This window comes from Castor canadensis, chromosome 3, assembly GCF_047511655.1.
Source record: "Castor canadensis chromosome 3, mCasCan1.hap1v2, whole genome shotgun sequence".
Lineage (NCBI taxonomy): Eukaryota > Metazoa > Chordata > Mammalia > Rodentia > Castoridae > Castor > Castor canadensis.
Genome location: NC_133388.1, coordinates 118333004 through 118360979, shown reverse-complemented (window position 1 = coordinate 118360979; position 27976 = coordinate 118333004). Strand labels below are relative to the sequence as shown.

General features: G+C 37.2%; 1 long non-coding RNA gene across 2 annotated transcripts in view; it reads right to left on the bottom strand.

Annotated features, from left to right (window-relative positions):
- LOC141421654 (uncharacterized) overlaps positions 1 to 27976 on the bottom strand; it is a 107069-nt gene that overhangs the window by 22378 nt on the left and 56715 nt on the right. The window contains exon 3 of one of the 2 annotated variants that reach the window (XR_012446315.1): positions 12488 to 13399. The exons of the other annotated variant lie outside the window; for it this stretch is intronic. This is a non-coding gene — a long non-coding RNA (uncharacterized lncRNA). Of the gene's footprint in view, positions 1 to 12487; positions 13400 to 27976 lie in introns of those variants that run through there. 2 annotated transcript variants of the gene reach the window in all.

The following is a 27976-nucleotide window of genomic DNA, read 5'->3' as shown; positions in this document are numbered from 1 at the left end:
CTCCCAATCTGTATTACCAGTGAAATGACAGCATTCATATTTGGAAATAGAGGATATGAATGTGGGTAGTCGTGTGCACATTTAATCAAAGTAAGCCTCCCAAATAGTAAATGATAGCCCACATATTTCACTGGCTTAAAAGTTTTTTAATGAGCTAAAACATCCTAATTTTGTTAAACCTATGATTAAACCATATATGAGACAAAAATTCTTATTCATTTCATTTTTTATTTTATTTTTGCAGCCCTGAGGATTAAACCCAGAACCTCATGCTTGAGTGCTTTACCATTGGAGTCATGCCTCCAGCCCCTTGCTCCTTTAACAACCCACCCTTGAATATTCCTTCATTGTTGTCCACTAAATATTCTATGAGTCAACCTAGGAGAGAATAAAAGCCTTAACCCACTCACCATACATTTGAGTTTGAGGGATTTTGGCAAAAGATTCTCAGAAAATTATTCATCTGACACAGAGGTTAACCCATTCATGAATGCATCTAATAGGTGCTGAGTATGCTGGATTTTCATTCATTAACTGAACACTGGCCTAATGATAACTGTGCATGATTAAAAATAAAGGACCCCATTTAATCCTGCTCATGACTATTTGTTATTCTTTTTACACAGGACTGCTGTAGATGCATCACTGTTACCTCCAGAATGATAGATACCTATAGAACATCCAAACATCTGAGTGGTGATAGCAGGAGAGCAAAGAACTCCACATACATTGCTCAGATACCATTCATTAGAACTCATTTTGCATGCATGATTGGCAGTGGTCAAATCATACAATTCTAAGCAAGCCAATTAAAAAATACAACAAAATCTAACATCAAATTACAACAAATGAAAGGCTGAGGAAGCTGAAATAGCCATTAGGAGACTTCGACTTCCTCTAGGAAATGTACCATATTGTTTTCAATTCATATTTCTGAGGTTTAGACAAGGTGCAAGGCCTGTGGTAGGAGGCTGAACAAACACACGAGTTGATGCTCTACACTGTGATAGAGATTCTCATATCCAGTCTCCACGTCTTCCATAGTAACAGCAAGCCAAGCTGTTAGCTGAGCAGAGGAATTTGCAGAATCAAGACTACTTTTTCCAGGTTCCCCTAGATTAGATGTGACCATGCAGTTAAATTCTGACTAATGGGATAAAAGCAGGACTAAATCCTGCTTTTTCCCTGCCTTCTCCTTTCTGCTGGCTGGGATGGAAACATAAAGCCTGGAGCTCAACAACCATCTTGTGACGCTGGGAATGAAAGTAACCCTGATGGAGACACTAGAGAGATGGAGCCTGGATCTCTGGTCCATAAGATGTCCTAACACTCCAGAATTAACAACCTTCAGACTTTGGCATGTGAAATAATGTTCTGCTTTCCTTAAGTTACTGATAATCAAAGGCTTCCTTTATTTGTGGCTGAACCTGTCTTAAGTATTATTATTATATGGTGCAAATACTGTGTACACATGTATGTAAATGGAAAAATGCGACCTGCTGAAACTATTCCAGGTATGGGAAGAGGGGGAATAAAGGAGAATAATGGAGGGGGTGAATTTAAGTATTATGTATGTGGCATATTGTAAGGACTTTTGCAAATGCCACAATGTACCCCAAGGACAACAATAAAAAATTTTAAATAAAAGAAAATTCACTAAATACAAAATAAGAATTATCTTCCTACTGTGTGTTTAGAAAGTGTGAAACCTTGAGTTCAATCTCAAATACCACCAAAACACAATATAAAACAAACAAACAAACAAAACCTTTGAGCTTAGCCACAATTACAATTCAAAATTTGGAAAAAAGTAAAAGATTTGGAGAGCCATTTAGGAGGACTAAGATTATTCAGACAGAAGAAGAAATTATTAAACCAGTCTCCAAACATAAGAAATGTTCTTTCTTTTGGGGTTGATGGCAAGCTGTTCTCTCAAAATGGTCACATTAACAACACTGAGCCTTTGAGCAAGTGTTCCAGAACAGTAGTTTGAGCAGTGTGAAAACACACTGTAGTCAGATATCCCAGGAGACACTGACAGTTGCCTGGATTCACATTGACTCCACCTGCTTCTTGCTAACAAAATCTTGATTGTGTGTCATGCAGCATGTAACTATTTCTTTCCTAATCATGAGTGACTTAATTATACCATAAGGCATGGGGGGAAGTTTGTCTGTCTGCTTATCTGCAAACATGTTTTTAGCACTACCTTCTTGGCCTTGAAAGCCTTTTTGGCTTTGGCTTTGGAGAGGCAGAAACTTGCTACTTCAATTCTAGTGGCCTCTTCGTGAAAACAAGAGACCATTATTTCTCCTCTTCGTTCTCTTCCCCTTCTTCCTCCATGTACAGTGCTGGGGAATGGAACCCAGGGCCTCATGCATACTTGGTAAGTGCTCTACCACTGAGCCACATTCCCAGCCCAATCACATCTCTAGCCCTCATTTTTCTTATTATTTAAGTCAGGATTTTCTTCTAACATTCCAAATCCCACACTCCATTTGAAACAACAGAGTTACCCATCCCTCCTAACTCATCACCATACATTGGTAAACCTTCCTTTTAAATTCTCTATCCAGCTAGCCCTTCACCTAGCCTGCCTGCTGCCAATCTACACTCTTTCTTCACTTCTGTGTTACTCACTAACATAGTTTCTTAGTTCATCTCCTCTAGGCACATTGGCTTAATGTTTCTCAAACACAGTGACTTACCATGGCAAACACTTGAGGATTCTCAGTTTTTCACAGCAGCTAAATTCTTAGTTTGCATGTGGGCTGAATTCCTCACCCAGTTTTCAAAGCCTTCCAGTAGATTTTTTTTAGAGGACCTGGTTAAACAGCCCAGCTTCATTTCAGGCAGCACATGTAATACATTACCCAATGCCACTGCTGGGCATGGCCTGATGAGAGCTGGCTAGCACTCTGGTGACTGTCTCTGGAAGTCAGGATCCCTTTGTCCTGGAAATAGAAGCTCAGGCTCCCTCACATTTTCAGCTCTGTTAATGGTTTGTTTCCCTCTTAAGTCTCTTTAGCTTTTAGACTTCTTTCTTCTACCTTGTCCTTTTTCTTTTACTTTAAATTCTTAGTTTGTTTCTTTTGAAGACTTATTAAAGTTTATTCTTTCTCTTGACACTTTTTTAAAGCCTATTTTCATTCTCAATGCACTACTTTTTTTGTTGTTGGTACTGGGGGTTGGACTCAGGGCCTTGCTTGCTAGGTAAGTGCTCTACCACTTGAGTCACTCTGCCATTCCCCTACCTTTATATCCTTCTCACTTTTCAAATTTACCTTTTCTATTTTAGCAGTTCTGATTTTTCACATCTTTTATTTTAAATCTTATGCCACCTCTCATTTTCAAAACATCATATTTTTACCTGTCTTAAACTTTTAGACCTTAATTATATTTTTTCTTAGATGATTCTTAATTTAACTCCTTTAGCCTTTTACCTCTCATTTTATTACTCTTCTTTTTGTAGGATATTTTTCAGATATATGATTAGTTTTTCTTATAGCTACCAAGAAGTATGACAAGGCATACTGGTGCAAGTCTACACTCCCAGCACTTGGGAGGTAGAAGCACGATTGTCAGTTCAAGGCCATCCTGGGATTCATACAGAGTTCCAGGCCAGCCTGAGCAACACAGTTTGATGCTGTCTCAAAAAAAACAAAAACAAAAGAAGGTGTATCAATAGGGATGCAGTTGAACAATGGTTAAGCACAGACAGAGGAGATTTGATCTCTACCTCTCTTCCACAGTTCTCACACTATGGTGTTACACATCATCCTACCTCAGATTTGCATACTGGTTTTCTTCCCTTCTTGGCAAACTCTGGGATAATGTCTTATAATAAAGTTTTCTCCCCAGTCCCATCTTACCTCCTTTTTATCTTCATTGGGAAGATCATGAAAGCTAGGGTGTCACCTCCCATATACATCAATGGGTACAAGAAGGTGATCCCAAATAAGGATTTACAAACTAAGTCACCTGGGAAATTCTCTCAATGGGTGGCCCTGCTCATTGGAAACATCAGAAACTAAGGGTAAAAGGAGGACTTTTTCACTGTGTGTCATGGAGCAGTTCTGTAGGCATTGAGAAGTACCAGATTCTCTCTCTTGCTGCTCTTGAAAAATGGGATTAGACACTCTTCTAGAAAGATTCGCCTCCTGATCACTTCATTGACTCATCCATCCATCCATCCAACAAATTTATGAAGCATCATTTATGGGCTGAGACTGAGGATACAGCCAGGAATGAGACAGTTATACCCTCTGCTCTTCTGGGTCTTATATTTTAGTGGAAGATGGGAGACAATAGTAAATAAATATACTAACTGAGTGTTTCAAGACAAGAAAAGAGGACACTTTGCCTAGAAGAATACTTTAATGGGTAGGGATATCAAAGTAGGTTCTCCAACAAAGTGACCCTTGAGTTGAGGTAAGACTTGGGTGAAATGGTAGAATTAATCTTGAGTCTATCTAAAAAGAGTTCATGGTTACACTACGGCAAGTGTAAAGAGCCTAAGGAGGGAACACATTTTACTTGCTGGGTGAACAAAAAGATGGTGAGCAGGGCTCGAATATATATAGTGCAAGGAGGAGATCAGAGAAAAGGGAGTTTGGATACAAGCCATTATGAAGCTCAGAAGGACAAGCCCTGCAATGAATGGGGTTCTAGCCAATACATCACCACTTGGGCCTTGCTGGATGCTAAAGGAGGAGTTCTCTCCACAGAGAACCTGTACCATCTGTTTAGCCTGACACTGTGCTGGTACCCGGACTTTGTGCTAGCTCTGTTGTGCCAGAAGGACTGGGTCCTCGGGCTACTCCCAACTTTGCCTAACTTTGCATTCTCAAGAGTTGCCTTGGGAAAGCTGCTTGGACTGGCTCACCTGCAAACCCATTCCAGTACAGGGTACCTGCCACAAAAGCCTGGGCATGGGCTTGGCTTGCCCATCTCAGGAAGCCACTGTCTGCAGGGAAGAGCAGCATCTATGTACTGAGCTACACACTAAGGCCCATGGCTGCAAATTCTTAAGCTTGGTCTTGATATAGGAGTTAGGCAGGGAGTTAGGAAAGCTGATGGCTGAGAATGATGACTTAGGGGTTGATAAGGAATTACATCCTGGACTGCTGACCTTAAAGGAACAAGTTGTGACATACAGCAACAACACTTGCTGATCTGTAGCCCTGCAGCCTGTGAAAAATAATGGCCTTGGTTTGACCATCCAAGGCCAAGAACTCCCCAGACCAACATGTAGGAGGAATTGATGATGCATAATCCAGTCTGCAGAAGTTGATGATTCAGTACACAGTTTTCTAGGACTGACCACCCCCACAGACACAGAGCCCAATACAAGCTGGAAGTCTTAGAACATCCAGAGCAGCTTCTTGAGCCTGACCACCCTCCAGGCTGGAAGGCACACTTTTGCTCTACTTTCTCTTTACTTTGCATTAATAAATCTGCTCCTGGGTAAGTCTCCTCTGTGTCTGTTTTTGAATTCTGTTTCTGATGAGAACAAGAACTTTCTGGCCCCCAGACCCAGCGGCCCAAATCCAGTGACAGTCTCAATGACTATGGTTCTTTTCCATATACAAAGGCCCTACAGACCCTGAAGACAAAGATATCCATGCTAGGTTTTTGATAACTACTTTGATAAAAAGCAAAAACCACATAAAAAGTGTGTGGAGCAGGAACTGAAGGCGGCAGTGTCCAATCTGATTCTGAAGTTTAAGAAGTTGTGCAGAGTCCAGGAGGCACACATATCTTATTAGTAATCATGATTAGATAAGAATAAGATAAGGTAAAAATTTTTCTTTCATGTTATGTGTATAATTATTTTCAAGTGGCTTGAAATATGATTGCTTGGACAGATCTACATAGCAAACATAACAGGGACACTCAGGGCTCTGGAAAGTCAGGAGGTGTGAGGAACTCTGTCTTATGACTTTGCTCATTAAATAAAATGTCAGTTTTATGATTTATTTTACAATGTGTATGTTAACAATATTCCTAAAGCATAATTCATATCATATGTGCCAAAAATGCTACATAAACAGGTAGGAGACCTCTTAATCAGTTTTATAAGTTTGATTACTTCAATTTGACTATTAAGAGTTGATTATTATGGACTGAATGCTTGCTCCCCCATTTATATGCTGAAACCAGTGTGATAGGATTTGGAGATGGGGCCTTTGGGAAGTAATCAGGTTTAGATGAGGTCATTAGAGTGGGGCCCCCATGATGGGACTAGCGGCCTTATGAGGTTTCTCACCAGAGTATGTCTGTCTTGTCTGTCTGTCTGCCTCCCTCTCTCTCTCTCTCTCTCTCCCTCCCCTCCTTTCCCTCCCTCCTTGTCCTGCCCACCTTCCTCCTCCCTTCCTTTACCCTCTTTTCTTCTCTCTCTCTCTCTCACATTCTCCCTTCCTTCTTCCCTCTAGCTTTCTATAAACCAAAAAGCACACCTTCACCAGAAGCCCTCCTGGACCTTGATCTTAGTTTCCATCCTCCAGAATGGTGAGAAATAAATGTCTGTTGTAAGCTAGACGGACTGTGGTCTTTTGTTCTGGATCCCTGAAATCAAACAGAACATTTTGAAGGAATGTAAGAGAAGAATCACTGTAATATTTACATAATGAGTTCCCATGAGGTGGAGGCTGATTGAAAATAAAAGGGATCCATTTAACCAAACTAAGCTCACACATCTTTTCCTCAGATGAAGTGCCAGCATAGCGACAAGTAAATCTGAGTAGAGCCCTCCAGAGACCATTCAGGAGTGATAGCAGAGTTCAGGGAATCAGTGTGGATGACACCATCCCCAGAGCTCAGGACCATGGCTGTTTTGCTCCTGCACTGCAAATCCCAGCACATAGCACAGTGCTTGGCACATGACTCAGACCTGAAAATATCTGTGAAATGAATGACTTCAGCTGAGATATTTAGGAAGATATAAATAGCATATTTTCTGAGAAGTGCATTCTAAATAGAAATTAGTATTGGACATTATATAAAAGCTATTTTATGATCTTCCTTCATGGGTATACAGTACACCCCCTAATATGTAGTTTTGCTTTCCAAGGATTCAGTAACCGACAGTCAACTGTGATCCAAAAATATTAAATGAAAGTTCTAGAAAACAATCACGAGCTTTAAATCAACAGACAGGATGTCGTACACCTGTAAACACAACATTTGAGAGACTGAGACAAGAACATGAGTTGAGGCCAGCCCAGGGTATAAAGTATGACACAGAATAAAAAAAATCCAAAAGGTCAGGTTTGCTTGTTCACATCTGTAATCACAGCTTCTTAGGAGACAGAGACTGGAGGATCAGTGTTTGAGTTGAGGCAAGCCTCAGTAAAGTTCACAAGACTCTATCTCAAAGAAAAGCTGGGTATGGCAGTACATCCCTATAATCTCAGCTATTTAGGAGGCAGAGGTAGGAGGATCACAGTCTGAGGTCTGCCTCAGCAAAGGTATTGTAAGACCCTACCTTACAAAAAAACTATAAAAACAAAAGGGTTAAGAGTGTAGCTCAAATGGTAGTGTTTGCCTAGCAAGCAGAAGGTCCTGAGCTCAATCCCCAGTCTTGGAAAAAAAATTTTTAATGACTTTAATTATAATATATTGCTCTAACTGATCTATTGTATTGTTAGTTGTTGTTAATGTCTTACTGTGCCTAATGTACAAGTCAAACTTCTCAAAGATATGTATGTATAGGAAACCACAGGACATATGAGGCTAGGGATATAGCTCAGTGGTAAAGAACATACCTAGCATGCAAAAGGCCCTGGGTTTGATTGCCAGCTCTACACATAAATTGCTGGGGTGATAGCTCAGTGGTAGACTGTGTGTCTAGCATGCACAGGGACCTGGGTTAAATTCTCAGCATGTGTGTGTGTACATGTATTTATATACACATATGTAAGTATGTATGGGTATGTGTATACACACACACACACACACACACACAGAGCCCCCAACTTACAATACAGTGATTTGCAATTTGTCAGCTTAACAGTGGGCTTCTTGAGCTAAATGCATTTTCAACTTACAATATTTTTTACTTAAAATTAGTTTATTTGGGACAGGAACCTCACTTCACATCAAGGTTCAGGACTTTCCACAGATTCAGGCCAACACTGGGGGTCTTGGACATTTCCCCTGCAGATAAATGAACAGCTCCGTATTTCTGGTAGCAGTTGTTTGCCTACACAATGCTGAGTTTTAAAGTTGTGGTCTGTGACCAATAACACCAGCATTGTCTTGGCATCCCATCCCCTCCTTGACCTCTCACATCAGAATCAGGCGAAGTTACCAGAGTTTGAGAGCTGTTGACCACATGGCTCTATAGTTTCTAAGCAGTTTCAGTTCCATTTAGACAATTTAGGTAAGTCATGAGACTTTTTGTAAACTCTGTGTTTCCAGTTCACAAAAATTAATGTGTTCTCACAAAGCTTCAGAAAGAGTGGAAAGTCCTTTTAAACTAGCTCTTGTTTTTATTTTGTTACCAATGCAACGTGTGCTGATAGTAGAAAAACTGAGAAATAAAGATAAGCAATAAGAAGGAAAAGATAATCAGTCAGAACCGACAGCTGTAACTTTTAGGAATATATCTCAACAATTGTAAGCAGATACAAAATTTCATGCATTTAGAACTAGAATTATGTTGTCTATAGTTAGTATTTTGTAACATATTTTTCACAAGTCAATACATCTCGAACATTTTCCTTTTTCAATGAATATTCTTCACTGGAATTGTAAAGGCTCCACGGTATTGGTAATATGAATAACTTAAAAATATATTTTATCCCAGAGGTTCTCAAACATATCTGCATATTATAATTACCTGTCCAGGTCCCACCCCAGACCAATTATTTTCCTTTTATTTTCAATGCTTTTCTTTGTTTTTTGAGACAATGTCTTGCTATGTATCCCATGCTGCCCTCAAACTCACTGTGCAGCCCAGGCTGTCCTTGAACTCGCTATTATCCTGCCTTAGCCTCCCAAGTGCTGGGATTACAGGTATATGCCACCACACCTGGCTCTACAACAATTAATTCTGGTCTAGGGTGCAGCACCAGGATTTTATGAAGCTCCTCATGATTCTCATGCAAAGAGACAGGATTGAAAACCAGCATTTTACCAATGACTGATTAATGAAATATTTGGGATTCTTTCTATTTTATGCTTAGACATTGATAAGTATCTTTATAACTAAGTCTTTGCTACACTGTGATTATTTCCTGAAAGCATCTATAAATACTTAACATCTGGTGGCAGCAAAACTTAAGAAGCATTGGCCAGCACTGAAACCTAGTCAGATATACACATATTTATTGTAAAATTCTTTCAGATTTCCTACATATTTGAAATGATCCAAATAAACTTTGGGGCAGTAGAAGGCATAGCAAGGTGTTAATAAATTCAGCAAAACTATAAATAATGTAAATATCCTCTTGGTAAAGAACAAGACTTCCAATTCTCTACATTGGAATTTTTAATAGTAAACATGCACTTGCCATTGCATTTGATTTATAGAATTAGCAACTTCACACGGATGAGAAGCACAATGCAGTCAGGCCTCTGTGTCTGTGGGTTTTGTGTTCATGGATTACTTACCAACCATGGATCAAAAACAGTCAGAAACAATTCTACCAAGTTCCAAAAACCAAAAGATGAATGTGCTGTGGTCAAATACGATGCCCAATCCATGAAAATAAAATGACATGCAGGCAATGTATTATGTATCATAAGTAGTCTGGAGATGATTTAAAGTATAGGGCAGAGGCAGGTGTACTGGCCCACACCTGTAATTCCAGCACTCAGAATACAGAAGAAGATTGCAAGTTCAAGGCCCATTGAGCCACACAGTGAGACCCTGTCTCAAAAAATGTATACAGGAGAATGTGCATTGGTAATATGCAAATACTAGTCCACTTTATGTCAGAGACTTGAGCATCCATGGATGTAGGAATCCACAAAGAATTCTGCAACCAGTTTCCCATGGATATCAAGGAACAACTATAATGGCAAATTCTATAAGGTGGTGATGGTTCTGCAGATTTGAATCATTTGCTAGAGATAATGGTCTTTACACATGAAAGTAAAGGGATCATGTGGATCCAGTGTGTGGATCACAGCCTACTGTTCTGTATATATGAAAAACTCACCAGGAGACAGTTTGTCTATGGTTAAATATATTTCAATTTGTCTACAGTTAAATATATTTATCCACAAAGCATACGTAGACAATTGAGTGCAAATAGCACAAAGGGGGCTTGGTGGCTATAGAGAGAATTAAGTTGCAAGGCCAAGAAAACTTTCCTAACATCTTCATTTGGGGCTGGCCACTGTGCCTTCTCCCTCCATCATCCAAATGAACCTCTGCCAATATTAATATTAACCTGGAGCTTGATATGACAGGTCATTAAATAACACAAATGAAAAAGAGTTCAAGTTTATCCCCAGGCAAAGTGGAATGCAAGTCCAAAGTTTAAAACATTGTTTATCCACATAGAAGAAATAATCATCTGACACCTTTAAACACTCAACTATATCACATCAGAAGATAAAGGGTCAAAACAAAAGCTGGGGTGTACCTCAGTGGTATAGAACTTGCCCAGAATGGAAGAGAGAAAGAAAGGGAGGGTATTGGAAATAAGGAAGGAAGGAAGGAAGAAAGAAGGAAAGAAGGAAGGAAGGGAGAAAGAAAGGGAGGGAGGAAGGAAGGAAGGAAGTAGAAGGGAGGAAGGAAGGGGAAGGGAGGAAGGAAGGGAGGGAGGGAGAAAGGAAAAAGAAGGTATCTGTATCTCCTTCATGGAAATTTGTTTTCATTCTCATCTATAACTTTGTTAATTATTAAGTACAAATATCTAAACTAGGCAAATTCTATTTAGTATATTTAGAATTCTTGATGTTCACATGCGCAAAAGCTAGGAAATAGCATTCTTAGATGACCATCTGGTGAGGCACATTTTTTGTCATTAAGTCTATAAAGGTCAAAGGACTGAAGTTGGAACCCAACATTTATTAGTTCAACTTGACCTAATGGAGATAGACATGAAGCCTAGCAATATTCTGCTACCAGATTCAAATAGGAAGAGGAAAGAGGGAGGGAAGAAAGGAAAGCAATAAGAAAGGGAGAGAAGAGAGAAAAGAAATAAGCTTTTATCAAATGACTAGATACTGTGTTAGGTGCTTTCACAAATTTTGTTTCTAAATTACATGGCTGGTAAGTCAGAAATAGTCTATCAGATATTAATCATGATGCACAGGAACAAAATAATTGAAAGACTTTCTAAAACTATGAACATGAACTAACTTCTCTAAACCCAGGTCCTTCTTAAACAAAGGATATTAATGCAGGAGAGGTTTATGAGGTCCAGATCTGTGTGTGAATTTAAATTCCTTGTCCTATTTCAATTTGAAAATAGATGTCCGGGTATTTAGCTTTCAAATTCACTTAAGGGGACATGGTTTTTCTCTTTCTCTTTCCTATGTGTGACACTAGACAGAAGAACAGACATTTAGCCCCTATTCAGTGCCTACTCTGTGACCTAAAGAGAAGCAATCACTTGGAACCTGAACTGATTGCATTGTTTATACGCTTTTAAATTTGACAGGTATATTAAAGGACCGAGATATGTTTGCCCTTTAGAAAAGAGGGACATGACTGGTATCTTCAGATGTTTCAAAGAGAATGATGCTAAAGAGAGATGAGCTTTACCTCATCTTTTCCTCATTTTTTCAGGGGGCTAGGAGCTGGAAGTGTCTAGGAGACTGCAGTAGTTTAGTTCTGAAATATCCCCTAAATGCCCATGTTTTAAAGGATTAGTCCCAAGATACAGCAATTTTGAAGGTGTGGAACCTCTATGAGGTTAGACGTAGTGGGAGTAAGTTAAGTTACTGGGAGTGTGTTCTCCAAGGGCATCATGGGACCCCATTCCTTCCACTTCCTCTTTTCATACCACCATGAGATGAATGGGCTTCCTCCACCATGTGCTCCCAACATGATGTGATGCCTCACCATAGGTCCAAATGCAACAGGACCAACTAACTGACCATGGACTGAAGCTTTCAAATCTTTGAGCCAAAATGAACCTTTTCTCTTTTTAAGTTTGTTATCTCAAATAAGTAACTTGTTACAGTAACAGATAGCTGACTAACACACAGGTCATTTGTTATTTACAACTATTCCACAATGGGATGGGCTGCCTGGTGAAATGATGTGTGTCTGTCTATGGGAGTATTCATGCAGAAGCCAGAAAATCATGTGTCAGGGAGGTCATACCTAGTATTTCTACCTAAATAGGAGGGATAAAATAAACCAATGGTTCTCAAATACATGCCTGGGCATGATAAAGTTTTACTAATTCATGAAAAAGCAATAAAAATTCACGAGAGTGCGAAGATTTTTTCTAGAGCTTACTTTATTAAATTTACATTTAATTCAGAGATTACTCAAAGTTAATCCTTTCTAATTTTCCATTGCTAGTGGCAGTGTTAGGAGATGGGGATAGTTATTGATTTTGTAGTAAACTAGCAAAAACCTAGCAAAAGAAAGAAAACCAGCAGCATTGGGCTGACTGCCCCAATTTTCTATACTAATGGTCACAGAATTGAAATGGAGAAACTACCAGATTAGATGAACTCAAAGTTCATTAGTTGTTGAAGCCAAAGCCAGATCATCCTTGAGTCTTCACTTCTCCTGACTCCACATCTCACCAACAGTAAGTCCACAATATGTCCCCAAAGTGACCTTTCTCTTCTGATGACGGTAGCCCAAGCCCCATCACCTTTATCACCAGGATCTTGTAAGAGGCTCCTAACCATTCTCCCTAATTTTACTCTTTGACCCTCAGTTAATTAATTCTCAGTAACCACGAATAAAATGCAAGTTAGGCCATGTCTTCCATCTTAAAGCCCTCAAATGGCTTCATATCCCAGTTTGAATAAAAGCCAAATTCCTTCCCATGACAGAAGATTCTACCAGGCCTTGCCTCTTCCTCTGTCTCCAGCCTCAGTTTATCCTTTTGTCCATATGACCTTTCAGTCTTTCAACTTTGTTTCAGTCCACCAAACTTGTTTTGCTTTAGGACTTGCAACTTGTTGTTCCTTCTGATTTGAACACTTTCTCTAAATCTTCCCACCTCACCATTCTGATCTCAAATGTCATCTCCTTAGAGAAGTCTTCCAGAAGATTCAAGCAGCTTCTCCTCTACTCCATCTTTCTTTATCAATGAGCCTGTTTTGCTTCCTTATGACACGTATTTAAAATTGTCTTTTCTGCTTGTTTCCATGTTTCTTGCCTTTCTTCACCCAGTCTAAAAGAAAAACCTTGAAGGAAGAGCTACATCTGCTTACTCACTTCTGTATCCACAGCTAAGGGAACAGTACATAGAAGCTAAATGAATGAAAGAGTTAGTTAATTCATTAATTAATGAACAAGTGAAAACATACCTTCCAACACTGGGGTTATAGCTCAGTGGCAGAGTACATGTCTAGCATGCATCAGGGCCTAGGTTTGATACCAATGCCATCCATACAAAATAGCTATCTTCCAACTTAAGATTTCAGGACCCACTTTCTCTTCCAAACTATCTTTCTGTGAACAAACATACTTAGCAAAAGCAGTATTTACTAGAGGTGGGAAAAAGCAATGTACCTCCAGGTGCGATCCAAATCAAAACACAATTTTAGTCTGGCATGGTGACACAAACCTGCAATCCCAGCACTCAGAATGCTGAGGCAGAAGGATTCAAGGAAGAGTTCAGGCCCTGTCCTACATAGCAAGACCCTGTTCCAAAAAAGAAAGAAAGGGAAAGAAACAGAGGAGAGGAGCCAAAAGGAGAAGAGAGGAGGGGAGTGGAGGGGAGGAGAAGAGAAGGGAAAGGGGAAGAGGAAGGCAAAGAGGAAGAGGAAAGGAATATCTTGTGTAGATATCTGCAGAAAGAGAAGGGATGGGGGGAAAGGCAGGAAAGGAGAGGAGGGGATGGAAATGGAGGGGAGAGAAGGGAAGGGAAGGGGTCAGGGAAAAGAAAAAGGGAAAAGGGGAAAAGAAAAGGGGAAAGGGTGGAGATGTTACTAGATAGAGCCTTTCAAAGAACAGAAGGGGACTGATGAGAGAAGTTTTCAGGCAGAAGAAATAGTAGGTGAGTAAAGGAAGAGAGATGGGGAGGAAATGTGTTTGGGAAAGTGAACACTGTAGTTTGTCTAACGTTTTAGGGAGAAATATGAGTTCATGAGTACAAGATTAGATAAGCAGGTTTCTGGGAGCCTGTGGAAGTCCTTAATGTTCAGCATTTAACTTTCATAACCAGGCTGTGTCAGGGCAAGGGAAACGATGGCAGGAGAGAAGCATCAGTGGGTGAATCGGCAGACTACATTAATAAATACATGACATTTTCAGTATCACTTCTTGCTTTAGTTATCCTCCAAAATTTATTACAGGGAAACAAATTTCAAAGTTATGACATGTTGAATTGTGACCTGACCTGTGTGAATTTACTTCCTCTACCTTTTAAGTGGAGCCAAGAGAAAAAGCATCATAACTTGGCCCTTTGCATATGCCCCATGCGTTCTGGTTTTCCTAGGCTTTTGCTTTTCTCTTTTGAGTGTCATGCAGGGCCAGCACATGGTGTGCCTCCTTGCCTGATAAGTTGTTTCAGAAAACCCAAATCCTTCCTGGCATTCTAGAATTTACTGCTCTACCATATTCTCAAGATAGGACCTAAAACATCCCCAATGAAAAACAAACTGAATCTGTAGTCAGTAGAACAGTGTTAGGAATTGATCTTTGTTTCACATACCTGGAAAATCATGCAATCAAATTCAATTTGAGAAAAATACTTACAATGGAATTGATAGGTTTTTACTTCACTAATTCACATACTAATCTTAAGGGGCAATTTGAGTGATAATCTCTTATTATTTTTCCTTAGCAATAATATTTCTTGCAAGAGAGAATCAGAAATTGTATTTTATTTAAGCTGATCACCAGTCACAGCAGTGATTAGCTGAGTCTGATTAAGGATCTATCAGTCTTCTATCAGCAGTTAGGACTGGTCCTCAGAATTATAACAGATAAAATCTAGAGAACTAAGGTTTAAGGTCAGAAGTATTTTTTGAGAAAAATCAGTTACTTTAAACTAAGAATTTTTGTATAAATTTTCAAAGTGGTGGTGCTAATAGGATTATTGAGCAGGGAATTCAGTGCTTCTTTATTTTTAAAGAAGTGCCAGTTAAAAATTGTGGTTTCTCCCACCTTATGGACAGAAGCAAACATTGCCTTAGAGTGAAAGGGTGGAAGAAGATTTGTCAAGATTCCATTTCACTTCTGTTAGAATGGCTACCATCAAAAACACAAACAACAATAAACGTTGGCAAGGATGAGAAGAAAAAGGAACCCTCATGCACTTTTGGTGGGAATGTAAATTAGTACAAGCACTATGGAATGCAGTATGAAGGCTCCTCAAAAAACTAGAAATAGAACTGCCATATAGCATTTCCACTCCTAGGGACATGCCCTAAGGAATGTAAGTCAAGTTACTAGAAAAGGCACCTGCACACCCATGTTTATTGCAGCACTATTCACAATAGCCAAGCTATGGAAATAGCCAAGATGCCACACAACTAAAGAATGGATTAAGAAAATGTGGTACAATGGAATTTTACTTAGCAACAAAGAAGAATGAAATTTTGTTGTTTGCTAATAAATGGATGGAACTGAAGAACATTATCATAAGTGAAGTTAGCCAGGTTCAGAAGGCTAAAAGCTGCATACCTTCTCTCATATGTAGAATATAGACCTAATACTAATGTAGCAACATCATGAAAAACTGGACACGCCAAAGGGAAGTCACATACGAGAGGGGGAGGGTAACAGAAGGAAGTTAAGGTGAATATGGTTGATGTACTCTCTATACAAGAATGAACAGAACTTTTAAACTGGTTGAAACAACCATAAGAAAGGGACAAAAGTATTAAGAAAAAAAATAGAGGAAATGAACCAAATCAGGTGGTAATACAAATATACATGTAAGTGCCACAAGGAAAGGCCCTATGTAGCTATTTTTAAAAAGCAAAAATGTCATTTCTTTTTCCTTCTTTCGCAAAACTGGAGAGCAGTAGGGAGGAAGAGGTCTGGGGGGATTGACACCTGTGGGAGGGGTAGAAGGTAGGGAAAGGGTGTAAGAGATGAATATGGTGTAAATAGTATGTACATATGAATATAAATGGAAAAAAGATACCTATTGAAACTATTTCTCAAATTGGAGGAGGGGGGATAAAAGAGAATGGAGGGGGGGGGAATTCAAGTATGACATATTAGATATATTGTAAGAAACTTTGTAAAGGCTACAATGTACCCCACCCAGCATAACAATAAAATAATTTTAAAAAGTTGTGGTTTCTCAGGTGACTTATTTCTTTTGCATCAGAATTAATGCTTTCTGTAAAAATGTCTTATGGTTCAGCATTTATTCTGTAGATTATTAATAAGCTTTGAAAATTTATCATAAAAAATATTTCCTTGAACAATAGAATTGAATTTGTATATATATATATTTTGTGTGTGTGTGTGTGTGTGTGGTACTGGGGCTTGAACTCAGGACCTACATCTTCAGCAACTCCACCAGTCCTTTTTGTGTTAAGTATTTCCAAGATAGGGTCTCAAGAACTATTTGCCTGGGCTGGCTTCAAACCACAATCCTCCTGATCGCTGTCTCCTGACTCAGTAGCTAGGATTACAGGCATGAGCCACCGGCACAGTTTCTGTATTCTTTATAATAGTTTCATGGGACTAATTACAATACCTTGGCCTTTTTTTTTCATTCTTTGCAGTTTGTGGATGGAACCCAGGGACTTGGATGTGCTAGGCAAATGTTCTATCACTGAGATAATATTCCAGTCTAATTGTGCTTCTCAATTTTTAAGTTTATGTTAGAATTTACTTGAGAATATTTAAAATGAGGCATTGTGACATCCTTCTACAATCAGATTAACTTACTTAATTGTACTTAAGTAAGGTAATATAACAAGTAAATCACGCTAACATAATTTTAAAAAGAAAAATTTACATTTTGATGTGAAAGTTAAGGATATTTATTTCTTTGCTCTGTTACTGGTTAATTTTTTTGCCTATCTAATTTTATATTTAACTAACAAAGCAAGTATTATTTTTCATTTGTACAAATGAGGGAGAGCAAGGAAAATTAAGTTATTGTGTCATTCATTACCCCAAGATTAAATGACTGAACCTAGAAGTCAGATTTTTAAGCTTTTGTCATTACTGTTTGTGAAAAATCCTGTCTCTTGCCACTAAATCTAATGTATAGGATAATTTGGCATAATATTGTGTATGCTGTTTGGGGAGAAAAAGCACAGTAACATCAACATGTCGAATTCTGAAAGAAAGCAGTTCTGATGACATGAACCCTGAGAGTTACTATATAGCAATGCTTCACTGTATTCATGATATGGACACAGCACATTGATTAAGTATGGCCTAGTAAGTAGGTAAATTATTGAAGTTCTCAGGCTTAATTGGAGCCATAATTATGTATGCATATATTTATGAAGCATTTCAAAAATTTTTCTATCATGCATGTATGTATGAATATATGCACATATGTATTTGTCTGTCCATCTCTCTATCATCCATTTGAGTTTTTAAGCAGTGAGCTTTTGGTCAGGGCAAGGACATTGATTTGCCATAGTTTATTGTTGGTGTGCATTGTAAGCCTTTCCATTTGGCCTTCTATACCAATCTATATCTATTAAATTAATTGTTTTAAAAGTAAAATTTTGCCAAGCATGGTGGTTCAGTATAATCTCAGCTACTTAAGAGGTAGAGGCAGAAGCATCATGAATTAGAGGCCAGACTAGGCTAAGTTAGTAAGACCCTCTCTCAAAACAAAAGTTTTATAGTTCAAGTGGTAGAATGCTAGCATGATGCACTGGGTTTTCATCCCCAGTACTACAAAAAAAAAAAGAGTAAAAAGTAACATATATAGTCAGGGTAGAGAATGCTGCCTGGTCTCCTTTCCTCCCTTAACAATCTTGTATATCTACATTTCCCAATGTGGCTGTGATGGGGCTTTAATAGAATAACTCAGCCCATGACAGACCTTTGAAATCACATGCCCTAACATTGCCTAGTAGGAAATCTAAAATTGGACAGAGGACCAGTTCCTTCCAGAGTCTCAGACTTAAATCTGATATTCTCTGTCATCTTCCCTTAATACAAATTAAATAGTCCAGAGATCCATTTTTACAATGGGTTTAATAGTTGAAATTCTTCACCAGTTCATATCTATATTCTGAAAGAATTTCAGTATAACCCAGACATGCACATAAAAGTGTTTCAGTCTCATACGTTTATTCTTCATGGACTATATATTCCATTACTTGCAATAAAAAAGTAGAAAATGTACAAATCCCTTACACATAAAGTCCTGAGACAGAACAATTCTATCTCCATGCAATTTCACAAGTCTTTTCCAATTTCTAAATGAGAACTATATAATATTCTAGTGCTATTTCCAAGAAATGCCTTATCTTTTTTTCCAGAGTGTTCCTTGTCATTCTTTTAAAATATTTCCAGGAGGCTCAATGTTCCCAATCACTGGGCTTCAGAGAAATTACAACTAAACTTAAAACTATAATAAATGTCCTATTATTTAAAGCATGTAAATGTGTTATGACCAACACAGAGAGAAAATAATGGTAAACATAGCTGCATTTTTGCACTTTAGATTTGAGTAAACTTTAACCTTCTCAGCAGTGAAGAGAAGATTGTTTGAGTGCAGGAGATATCTGCACCTATTATAAAGGGAGAAGGGAATAAACTTTCTATTTTGTCTCAGGGCCTTTTCTAACAAATATTTGTATAAAAGCTAAAATTAGAACTGCTGAACTGAATGAGATGCAGACTTAGAAGGGTCAAAATTTCAATAAACATTCAAAAATGAGTGAAAAGAAAAGAAATAAGTGGAAAATGCAAGTGCATCATCTCACTTTGACTTTGATTTCTCTTCTTTGCCATCTCCTCAAACATCGTCTCAACTTAATTGCAACTGAATTTTTGAGAACACTTTAAATATCTTTTTAAAACCCTCATTAGCCTTCAATTTAATTTAGTTTCAATCACACATATAGTTGTCTCTTCCAACTAAAGAATCCTGTGTTTATTGTTGGGAGGTGTATCATCAGCTTTAAGGGAAGTGGGAGTGATTTCCAAGTTGTGTAGACCACAGTTAAAGTCTAAAGATTTCATTTGTAAATGAAAAAGGCCATTTTAACTTTAGTCATTTTTCAGATAGGGTCATTCGTTTTTGCTGAGGCTAGCTTTCTACTGTGATCCTCCTACCTATTATTCCCAAGTAGCTGAGACGACAGATATGTACCACAACATTTGGATTGTTTGTTGGGACTGGTTCTCACTACCTTTTTGTCTAGGCAGGTCTTGAACTAGAATCCTCCCAATATCCACATTCCATGTATCTTTGGTTACAGATGTGTATCTAACCTATAGTTCATACTTCCCATTAGTTGAGAGGTAGACATTAGATTTAGGGTTATAATAAAATATAAGTTGAACAAAAACCCATTGCACTTTTACTGCTATTGCTTTGGCTTAAATGTTGACTATTTCCCAAAGGCCCATGTGCTAAAGGTTTGGTCCCCATGGTGGTGGTATTGGGAACTTGTGGAAACATTAAGCAGTGGGGCCATTGGTGGTATGTCCTGGAAAGGGATTTTGGTCCCTCTGCATATTCATTGATCTCTCCTTTGCTTTCTGGCCATGAGGTAAGTTCACCTGCACTCACATTACAACATACTATCCTACCACAGATCCAAAGCAACAGGTCCAACTGATCATGAACTAGAACCTCCAAAACTGTGAGCTAAAATAACCCTTTTGATGAAAAGCTGACTAATATCACCATTAATCAGGACTTAAGCTAAACCCTGTTAATGAACCACTTGACAATTAAGGAAGACCACAAGAAGGACTTGAGGTGCTGAACTTATATAGAGCTTTTGAAGTGGGAATAAACTTCAGAGGGGATACGATTGTAAAACCAGTTCCCAAAAAAAGTTGTAAAAATATTAAATCTACTTTAGTGTTTAAAAATTCCTTTTAATATTTGGAATTTAAATATAATAGTATTTTAAAACATATATATATAATTATGCATGCAAGTTTTATATCTGACTGATTCTCATTAGTCATGGTAGTTATGTTGTACACGACCGTTGTGAACAATGAAATGGGGATATGGAACTACTTCCCCTAGAAAAAATCCCAAGTCTCTTGTCATAATATTTTTGACTACTCATCAAAATGTAACTTTGTATTAGTGTGTTTCTGTTAAAAGACACCTCATTTAATACAAATCACTTACTAATTAGCATTAAATTCATGATATTCAAAAGCTTCAATGCCACTTATCTAGCATACATACTGTTTTAGCAAGGTACACCACAATCTTCTTGTACACAGGATATTAGACAGGACTTAACTATAAGGCTTGGGGGACATTATAAAAATTGATACTGACAATACAAAGCACAAAAAATGGGAAGAACCTGGCATGAAAAAGACACTTATTTGTGAAGTAAGAGCTGAAACAAGAAGAGAAAATGTTGCCTTATTTCACTTTTACTAGGAAGGTGAATGTCAGGTGACCAACCTGAACTTTCACATGGTCACAAATGACTGTGACATACCATGAGTATTAATTTTGGAGTTAGAAATACATTTTAGCTACTAAGCAAATACACAAATTTGAAACTCATATATACTGAGGACTGACTCATGTCTCTATTTGTTTAAGTGATTATTTACTTTTCAATGATAACTATGTCTCAAAAATTATTTTGTTACAAACGGATGCAAAGCAGATTTTAAACATTTTTTATGGATTTTGACAATTTCATGGATCCTCTGTCTATTATCATAGTTCTTTCTATGAAAACAGCCAAGATGTCCCACTACTGATGAATGGATGAAGAAAATGTGGTATGTATATACAATGGAATTTTATTCAGCCATAAAGAATGAAACTTTGCCATTTGCAGGTAAATGGATAGAACTGAAGAGCATCATCTTTAGCCAGGTTCAGAAAGTCAGAGGCCACATGTTTTCTCTCAAATATGGAATATAGACCTAATACATATGTAAGCAATATGAAAAGCAGGGGAGGTCACATATGAGATAGAGAGGGTAAAAGAAGAAAGTTAAGAAGGTGAATATGGTTGATGTACTTCCTGTACAAGAATGAATATAGAACTTTTAAACTTGCTAAAATCACCATAAGAAGGGGACTAAGGAAGAAAGAAGAAAAATAGAGATAAACCAATTTGGGTTATAATACATATATACATGGAAAAGTTACAAGGAAACCAAGTGTATACCTATCTTAAAAATGTTATTTCTTTTTACAACAGAGAAAAGGAGAGCAGAACAGATCTTATCTGGGGGGTTGGTATCAGTAGGAGGGGGAGGATGGGAGGAAAAGTGTGTGGGAGAGTGAATACAGTACAAATACTGTGTACACATGTATGTAAATGGAAAAATGAGATGTATTAAAACTATTCCAGGAATGGAGAAGGGATAAAAGAGAATGATGGAGGGGGTGAATCAAACTATGGTATATTTGATATATTGTAAGAACTTTTGTAAATGCCACAATATACCCCCAGCACAACAATTTAAAAATGGGAAAAAAAAAAGAACAATTCTTCTACCCAAAAGTTACTCCATGGTACATCTGTGTAGACACCGTCTCCTCGCTACTGTCTTCTGTACCTATAATTTCATCATTTCAGGACATTATCTAAATGTAATCATACACTATGTGTCTTTTGATTATGGATTCTTTCACATAGCATAATGAATTTGATGTCATATAGCATAGTGAATTTGATCTCCATCCATATTTTATTGGGTGCTTCAATGGTTCTTTCTTTGATATTGCTGAGAATTATTCCATCATATTGCTATTCCACAATTTATTTATTCATACATTTGTTAAAGAATACATTAGTAACTTTTAGTTTTTGGTAATTGTAAATAAAGCTGCTATAGACAATTATACATAGGCTTATAGGCTGCCTATGAATTAAAATTCACTTATGTTTTATGTTGGAGATGTTGTTCCATTTTGCATTCCTCCCAGCAATAAATAGATTCATTTACTGTGATCATCAAAAGTGATTGCTACTGTCAGTTTTATTATTATGTTAAAGATTTACAGATATTTTAGTGAGCCTTTAATGTTCTCTTCTGGTGATTTTAATTTACACTTTTCTAATAGTGATATTGATCATCCTTTCAGAGACTTATTTGCCATCAAACAACTTTTTTAATAAAATGACTGTCCAAATATTTTTCACCTTTAAAAAATTACATTGCTTTTCTCTTTATTGTTGAGTTTTAGGGTTATTCTCACTTTCTGAATAAGTTTCCTTTCGTCAGACATGTGGCTTCTCTTTTTTCTCTCCTCAGAGAGCAAGAGCTTTTACTTTTTTTTTTTAAATGAAGTCCAATTTATCAACTATTTTCTTTTCCAGATTGTGTTTTTGGCATATCAAAACCTTTCTGCCTAATCCAAGGTCACAAAAATTTTCTTCCAGAAATTTTAGAGTTCTACAGTTTACTTTTAAATGTACTGGTCATTTTCAGATTATTTTGGTGTAAGGTATGAGTTATGGGCAAAAAAATCTATTCTTCATCACCAAATTGTCTTTGTGTTTTTATGAAAAAGTAATTAAACATCTACGTTTGGGTCTTGTTCTGACTCTGTTCTGGAACATCAGTCCACTTGTTTATTTTTACACTTCCATTGCCTAGTCTTAATCACCCTATCTTTATAGTATTCTTGAAATCATGAGGAGGGGTACTGCCTCTCACAGGGGAAGAGAATCATTGACCATATATTTTAAACTTCTACAGACAGCTGTTTTGCCAATATAAGCATTTTAATGGTATAAACTTTCTCTAAGCACTGCTTTGGCTTGACAAAGTCAAGACTTGGGAAGACCCAAGTCTTCCTCTTTTTCTCATGATTTTCCAGGATATGTTGCTTTTCCATTGAATACTTGGAAGGTTTTTTTTTTTTTTTTGGTGGTGGTGGTGATAGTACTGGGGGTTTTGAACTCAGGATTTTGTGCTTGCAAAGCAGGTACTCTACCACTATTTAATTCTTTTGTGGCCTAAGATTATAATTTGTATGATTTCTCTCATTTTCAATGTGTAAAGGTTATTTTACGTCTAAGAATATGATCTATATTTGTTAATGTCCCACACATACTTGAAGAACATATGTATTCTGATGTTCTTTGTTCAGCAGAATATTCTATCACTATCATTAGGATCAACTTGGTTAATAGGATTTTTAGCATTTTTGTTTATTTTTTTCCCTATTGTCATATCACTGATTGTAAGAAGAATATTGAATTATTTGGGTATATATGCCTATGTCTCTTTTCAGTTCTTTTGTATTTTTGCCCCATGACTTTTGAAGCATTGTTACTAAGTGCATACACAATTCGGATTTTTATTTCTTCTTGATGAAATTACCCTTAGCAAATATGTAATGTCCCTTCTTTATCTTAGCAATTTACTTTTTTGTGGTCCATTTTTTTACCTAATGCCAACATGGGTATTCTAGCTTTCTTTTCATTTTTGTTTCCTTACTCTTTTGCCTAATTTTTATTTTTTAACTATATGTACTACTATAGGGTTTTTTCCACATATTCTGACAATAGCCAATCCAACACTGAATTTTAATTGTCCTTTGGCTAATTAAATTCATCAAATATAATTATTAATATAGTTGAATTTATATTTATCATTCAATTTAATTTGCATTTGGGTCACTCATCTGTTTCTCATTCTGGCAGAAAATATGTAGCGCTCTTATAGAGTTAATTTGTTCATTATTTATAGCTACTTAATGATTGGGTAGGTTGCAATGGGAGTCCTACATATTTGCTGCCATCATATCATATCATATCATATATATATATATTAATTAGTGCTCTCTTTTTAATTTTCTTCTTTGATTTTTGTAGTATAAATGAAAATAAGTGAGGTAATAAAATAATAAGGAACCCAAGAAAATGCAGAGAAAATTAACTAAGATTAGAAAGGCCATACTTAGATTCTACCATCACAAAATATTCAATTCTAATAAAAGTTGACTTAGCAATAATAAAATTTTCTTCATTTTGAAAAGGGGATTCTATTCCTTAATGATACAATATTCATAGATGAAAGTCAATATTGTTCTCCAGACAACAAGATCATAATAAATGTATGTTTACTAGGGTATCTGAGGCACTTTGAAAGCAAAGATTCCTGTCTGCTCATGTCTCTTTTCAATGCTATGGCTTTTACTATTTTTTATACTTATGTACATAATTCTTTACACAAAAAAATGTTTCTTCTGGTGGTAGTTGAGTTTGAACTCAGGCCCTCATGCTTGTTAGGCACTAGGTAGAAAAAGCACTCTACCACTTGTGCCACTCTGCCAGCCCCTATACAGATAATTTTAAATAAATGCTTCTACTTAAGCAGGTGTGCCTTATGCTACTACTTTTTTGGTGACTAAAGATGGAAGAGGGACAGGATATTTTCCTAAAAGTTCCTATTTGATGAGTACTGAGGGAATGAATAGATACTAACTTTGAGATGTTCTATTTTTTGTTCTAGAGTACTTACCTTTTGCATTTATTAATTGTAGGTATCACTATAATATAGTTGAATGTTTGTATACACTCTAAATTTCATGGTAAAATTTGATCCCTAATGAATTATGAAGAGGAGTTTTTTGGAATGTGACTAGGTCATGAGGATTCTGCCATCACTGGTTGGATTAGGGCTGTTACAAAAAGGTTGGAGGGATCTCACCAACAGAAATAAGAATAGGTTTAGGATGAAAGGCTGGAAGAATATTTACCAAGCCAATGGCCCACAAAAATAGGCAGGAACAGCAATACTTATCTCTGACAAAGTAGACTTCAACCTACATTGATCAAATGAGATAAAGAAGGACATTCCATACTAATAAAAGGGGAAATAGACCAAAAGGAAATAATAATTATCAACCTGTATGCACCCAATGTCAACACACCCAATTTCATCAAACATACCCTGAAAGACCTAAAAGCCTATATTAATGCCAACACAGTGGTTGTGGGAGACTTTAACACCCCATTATCATCAATAGATAGGTCATCCAAACAAAAAATCAATAAAGAAATCCAAGATCTAAAATATACAATAGATCAAATGGACCTACTTGATGTCTACAGAACATTTCATCCAACTTCTACACAATATACATTCTTCTCAGCAGCCCATGGAATCTTCTCCAAAATAAATCATATTCTAGGGCACAAAGGAAGCCTCAGCAAATATAACAAAACAGAAATTATACCGTGCATACTATCTGATCACAATGCAGTAAAAGTAGAACTCAACAACAAAAGTAAAGACAAAAAACATGCAAACAGCTGGAAACTAAATAACTCATTACTTAATGAACAATGGGTCATTGATGAAATAAAAGAGGAAATTAAAAAGTTCCTGGAAGTCAATGAAAATGAAAACACAACCCTACCATAACCTATGGGACACAGCAAAGGCAGTCCTGAGAGGAAAGTTTATAGCCATGAGTGCGTATATTAAAAGGACTGAAAGATCCCAAATCAATGACCTAATGATACATCTCAAACTCCTAGAAAAACAAGAACAAGCAAATCCCAAAACAAATAGAAGGAGAGAAATAATAAAAATATGAGCTGAAATCAATGAAATAGAAACCAAAAAAAACATACAAAGAATTAATGAAACAAAAAGTTGGTTCTCTGAAAAAATAAACAAGATCAACAGACCCCTGGCAAACCTGACTAAAATGAGGAGAGAAAAAACCCAAATTAGTAGAATTAGGAATGCAAAAGGGGAGATAACAACAAATACCACTGAAGTCCAGGAAATCATCAGAGACTACTTTGAGAACCTATATTCAAATAAATTTGAAAATCTTAAAGAAATGGACAGATTTCTAGATACATATGATCATCCAAAACTGAACCAAGAGGAAATTAATCCCCTGAATAGACCTATAACACAAAATGAAATTGAAGCAGCGATCAAGAGTCTCCCCAAAAAGAAAAGTCCAGGACCTGATGGATTCTCTGCTGAATTCTATCAGACCTTTAAAGAAGAACTGATACCAACCCTCCTTAAAGTGTTCCACAAAAGAGAAAGGGAAGGAAAACTGCCTAACACATTTTATGAAGCCAGTATTACACTTATCCCAAAACCAGGCAAAGACACCTCCAAAAAGGAGAACTATAGGCCAATCTCCTTAATGAACATTGATGCAAAACTCCTCAACAAAATAATGGCAAACCAAATTCAACAACACATCAAAAAGATTATTCACCACGACCAAGTAGGCTTCATCCCAGGAATGCAGGGGTGGTTCAACATACGAAAATCAATAAACTTTCTCAATGGAACCACAGCAGCACAGCAACTAAGAGATAACATAGATAAATGGGACCTCATAAAACTAAAAAGCTTATGCTCAACAAAAGAAATGGTCTCTAAACTGAAGAGAACACCCACAGAGTGGGAGAAAATATTTGCCAGCTACACATTAGACAAAGGACTGATAACCAGAATATATAGGGAACTTAAAAAACTAAATTCTCCCAAAACCAATAAAGAAATAGGCAAGTGAACTAAACAGAACATTCTCAAAAGAAGAAATTCAAATGGCCAAAAAACACATGAAAAAAAATGCTCACCATCTCTAGCAATAAAGGAAATGCAAATTAATACCACACTTAGACTCCACCTCACTCCTGTCAGAATAGCCATCATCAGCAACACCACCAACAACAGGTGTTGGTGAGGATGCAGGGAAAAAAGGAACCCTCTTACACTGTTGGTGGGAATGTAAACTAGTACAACCACTCTGGAAAAAAATTTGGAGGCTACTTAAAAAGCTAAACATTGACCTACCATTTGATCCAGCAATACCACTCTTGGGGATATACCCAAAAGACTGTGACACAGGTTACTCCAGAGACACCTGCACACCCATGTTTATTGCAGCACTATTCACAATAGCCTAGTTATGGAAACAGCCAATATGCCCCACTACTGACGAATGGATCAAGAAAATGTGGTATCTATACACAATGGAATTTTATGCAGCCATGAGGAAGAATGAAATGTTATCATTTGTGGTAAATGGATGGAATTGGAGAACATCATTCTGAGTGAGGTTAGCCTGGCCCAAAAGACCAAAAATCGTATCTTCTCCCTCATATGCCTTATATCCCTCATATGACATTAGATGAAGGGCAAACACAACAAGGGGATTGGACTTTGAGCACATGATAAAAGCGAGAGCACACAAGGGAGGGGTGAGGATAGGTAAGACACCTAAAAAATTAGCTAGCATTTGTTGCCCTTAAAGCAGAGAAACTAAAGCAGGTACTTTAAAAGCAACTGAGGCCAATAGGAAAAGGGGACCAGGAACTAGAGAAAAGGTTAGATCAAAAAGAATTAACTTAGAAGGTAACACACACGCACAGGAAATTAATGTGAGCCAACTCCCTGTATAGCTATCCTTATCTCAACTAGCAGAAACCCTTGTTCCTTCCTATTATTTCTTATACTCTCTCCTCAACAAAATTAGAGATAAGGGCAAAATAGTTTCTGCCAGGTATTGACTGGGTGGCGGGGAGAGGGAGGGGGTGGAGTGGGTGGTAAGGGAGGGGGTGGGGGCAGGGGGGAGAAATGACCCAAGCACTGTATGCACATATGAATAATAAAACAATAAAAAAATTAAAAATAAAATAAATAAAAAAGAAAGAAACAAAAAAGGTTGGAGGGAACTAATTCAGTCCTTCTTGGTCTTCTGCTTCTGTCATATGAAGTCACAGCAACAAGGCC